The 4,396-nt window shown below is 45.8% G+C and overlaps 1 long non-coding RNA gene across 1 annotated transcript; it reads right to left on the reverse strand.

Moving 5' to 3' along the window:
• Positions 1 to 538: 538 nt before the first annotated feature.
• On the reverse strand, positions 539 to 3,827 carry LOC311429222. Its single transcript, XR_014688184.1, has 2 exons — positions 3,439 to 3,827; positions 539 to 1,094 (listed from the first exon to the last, which is right to left on the reverse strand). It is a non-coding gene; the product is annotated as an uncharacterized lncRNA (long non-coding RNA).
• Between the last annotated feature and the right edge of the window lie 569 nt (positions 3,828 to 4,396).

Consider the following 4,396-nt stretch of genomic DNA (forward strand, 5'->3'; position numbering starts at 1 on the left):
GGTTGTGAGCTGCTTGTACACCTGTGTCGGGGGGAGGGTAGGGAGGTTGGCGGGGGTCGGGTCCGGGTCTTGGGCCAGTGTCTGGGTGGAGTCTGTTATAAATTAGACCACACAATTTACTGGTCTATTGAAATTATTTTATTAATCAAGTAAGCAGACACAAGCAAAGCAGCGCTGGGCGGCTGGGGAGTCTCCGCTCCACCACAGCACGCAACTTCCCCTTTCCAGTGTCGCTGTTTTATAGCATTGAAGTTCCGGCTTGTCGAGACTTGTCGAGACCTGTCGAGACCTGTCGACTTGTCGAGACCTGTCCTGAGATTGCGCAGTCTGTTGTTGGGAGTCGTTGTTCTTCCTCCGGTGATCATGCGTTGTGCTTGTGTTCAGGTGGGGGCAAAACAGGATGTCTTGCTTTGTCCCCATGTTACAATGCCGTGAGTTGTGAAACCTTATCTCCTCAGTAGATTCTTTAAATTCTCAAGGACAATGAACAAACCCCTACTAATTTATCACAATCCCTCCTTTTTCTTTTTCAAACATATTTTGTTCATTGAATTTTTGCAATATCTGCTTACTGAGCATCAAAGTTTCTGCGTTGTCCTCCTCCTGCTCAAGAGATTCATACTTAGCACGCACAAGCATAAGATGAGCAGCTTCTAATCGACTTTTCACAATTGCGATTACTTGATTGAATATACATGGTCCAAAAGTCAGTGTTAATATAAGTAACAACAAGGGGGCCCTGCTATGGTTGATAGCAGGGTAGTAAGCCAAGGTGAGTAATTAAACCAGGATTCATACCAATTCTGATGAGCCTCATTTTCCCTTTTGCATTTTTCTAATCCTTCCCGCAATTTAGTCATTGTATCCCTTACCACCCCAGTATGATCTTTACCAGATGGTATTCAGCCACTGTGTGATGGGTATACATATACTCTTCAGTGTGGTATAGAATCCTTGGTATAATGACCACCTGTACACAAAAATCATGAGATGTGTTAAACAATTTTAAAGATAGGCAAGGAGTGACTCCCAACAATGAACATACCCACCTAGTGTTATTTGCAGGAATTAACCATTTATGTGTTTGGTCCATTCTTGTTGTCGACGGAAGGAAGACACAGACGCTCAATATGAGTGAACAATGAACTTCAACTTTAATGGATAGCTCTGTCGCCTTTTATCTAGTTCGAACATAGTCAACTCATACATATTGCAAAAACTAAGCTCAGGATTGGCTAACATTTCCCGCTCTTTTCAGGTAGTTCCTCCTTCTTTTAGCCACTGTCCTGCCTTAGGGACTTTCCCCATCGCTCAAGGGCATCGTGTCCTTGAGCCTGATTGGCTCTCAGCCAGCTGTGTACGTGCCAGACTCATGTGAGTTGAGTACGGTACTTTACTAGCCCATTGCCTCTTAACTGCCCAACATCCACGTGTCCTATTTCACTTAACCATTCCTCCACAATTCCCCCGTTTTTATTTTGCGCTACAAATACCTTCTCTGTGAGTTGCTCTAGTTTCTTAGTTAGGCAGTTACAGATTGTACGTGCAGCAACTATAATCAATATAAGTAGAAAGCTAAGTCCCTCTTTAACTAAGAAAACCCATCCACCCATGTTCCCAAAAACAGATTTAAGCCAACCTTCAAACCAACTATCTTGTACTACAATTTTTTGTGTATGATCCCTTAACAATTTCAACTGGTCGTGAATTGACTAACCATGGTCGGAAAGATAAAAGCAACACATTCCTTCTACATCTTCACACCTATGTCCCTGAGCCAGCAATAAGAAATCAATAGCGGCCCTATTTTGCAATACAGTATGTCTTAGACTCTCCATATCTTGTGACATTTCAGAAAGAACTTGTGTTGTTACATTTGATTGTTTAACAGCCCAACAAGCAAGCTTATTAGTCAAAGCGTGTGCAGTTCCCACACCAGGCACCAAAGAAGCAAAGAATCTTTCTGCTGGACCCCACAATTCTACATCATCATTACAGTCAGAACCCAAAGTTTTTAGTTCTCGTTTAATTCTTCTGCTCCTTGTCGAGTTCTGCCATGAGTGTAAATCTGGAGCGAAAAGTGTGAGTCGCCCTAGGTAACACGGTCCTCCAAAAGCATTGGCTGGTACTCCTTGCCATGCACGGTCTCCACAGATCAAAACCATGCCAGAGAGAAGCAGCACAGCCGCCGCTGCTTCCATGGTTACGTCAGACAGGCTGCAGGGTCCTGATGTCCGTCCCTCTGCTCTGTGCCGACTCGCCACACGGTGAACTCCAAGCGCAGCGCTGCTCGTGGCGGTGACTGAGGGGGGGGAGGCTCCCACTGCCCCGTAGCCCCAAGGCAGCGTTATCATTCTCTCTGAAGGTGGCAGTGGGCAATGCCCAGCTCCAGCACTTCCCGGCAATCCCAGTCGCTCTGTAGCGGCAGCAGCGACTCTCTGCTCAGCCTGATGTGTAGCTAAAGCGCTAGCGACTGTTCTCCAAGGCTTCAATAAATTTTTTAGCAGACTTAATATCATTAATAACATCAAACAATTTATCTCCAAATTTACGCCACTCTGTTTGTTCAAAAAACTATCAGGATTTGTAAAACAACCCTGCGCTACTGCATATGCTAATAACCCTGGCAAATCTTTTTCTACAATCTATATCTAAAATACTCCGCTTTTCTAAAAAGCATCTGAGCAAATTATACGCCGCTTGTCTTTCATACCTTTATATATACAGTTGCAGCCTTTGCAAAGACCTCAGCGGCGCTTCTCCGGCGGGACCCTTTATAGGCTCATCCTGGGTGCGGGGACTCCCTTCCACCTTCTGAGCTGCGGGTGCGGGGACTCCTGTCCCTTTCACCTTTCAGACCTCGGCGACACGTGACCGGCGGGATCCTCTCCCGGGTGCGGGGACTCCACGTCCCTTTCACTTTCCCGACGCGTGTGCGGGGATTCTTGTCCCTTCCACCTCCTGGGCTGCGTTGCAGGACCGGATCCTCCCTTATTCCGTCGAACACGTGGCCCAGGATCACTGCCAGCAGTGTCCAAATCCCGTTCAGACCGGTCCCTGTTCGGGCGCCAATTTGTTGTCGACGGAAGGAAGACACAGACGCTCAATATGAGTGAACAATGAACTTCAACTTTAATGGATAGCTCTGTCGCCTTTTATCTAGTTCGAACATAGTCAACTCATACATATTGCAAAAACTAAGCTCAGGATTGGCTAACATTTCCCGCTCTTTTCAGGTAGTTCCTCCTTCTTTTAGCCACTGTCCTGCCTTAGGGACTTTCCCCATCGCTCAAGGGCATCGTGTCCTTGAGCCTGATTGGCTCTCAGCCAGCTGTGTACGTGCCAGACTCATGTGAGTTGAGTACGGTACTTTACTAGCCCATTGCCTCTTAACTGCCCAACATCCACGTGTCCTATTTCACTTAACCATTCCTCCACACATTCTTATTTTTATTTATTTTTTTTTTTTTCAGTGGCATGGCACAGATCATTTTTATCTCTTGGAACTGTGCCGATACATCTACCTTTTCCCGTAACTTGGGTCAAAGTTATCCCGATTTCCTGACTCCAATTGCACTTGGAAGAATTTGAATATGGGGGCTTAACACTTACACATAGCCAGTACCCTTTGGTTATCTCCTTGGGTACAACCCCTTTCTTTTTTTTCACAATGCTTGGAAGCAGTGTGGGAAAGGATAACTCTGTCAACTTATTAGAAAACACTGTAGTAGGTTGGGCAGTCCCAGGTATATTTACAGTCTGGACAACCAAACCTTCCCCTAGTAACTCTTTATTAGGCCCGACTACCTTGGAAGTCTCGGGTTTTCCCTTCTTTATTAGGATGAGTCCTCCCCTATCTGTTCCGTGTTCGTAAAATCTGACATTTTTCCTAGTACCCAGCTAGTATCGTCCGAGTTTGTTATATTTATATATAGAACCTTGCAAATTTCTTTATTTCCGTGGAAGGTTCCTGTATACCCTATACCATGGCCTCACCACCTGTAACGGGGATCCAATTGTCGGTTACAACTTTGCAGCCCATATCCCACTTGTAAGAATTTATCCCGACCAGCCCCAAGTGTCCAGTCTGTAGCAATGGTTTCACACCCCCGGTATGCACAGTAATACACGTTCAGGCATTTACAGTACCCCTTTCCCGGGTTAGAACTTGGGCAGAAATAAAATCCCATATATTCCCAGCATCGGGGCCTCGAGATCAGCTGACATAGTGTAGAAGTAAAGCTTGGCCCCCCCCCGATGTTATCTGGGTTGCAATAACCTGTTGATCTTCGAATCAACTTAAAGTCCATTTAAAAGGTTGGTGGGAGTGGTGTTGAGTCGCTATGCAGGATGAAATCAGTGCGAGAACCCCCAAATACCGATAGGAATGGCTGAG

This window comes from Aythya ferina, assembly GCF_964211825.1.
Source record: "Aythya ferina genome assembly, contig: HAP1_SCAFFOLD_441, whole genome shotgun sequence".
Taxonomy (NCBI): domain Eukaryota; kingdom Metazoa; phylum Chordata; class Aves; order Anseriformes; family Anatidae; genus Aythya; species Aythya ferina.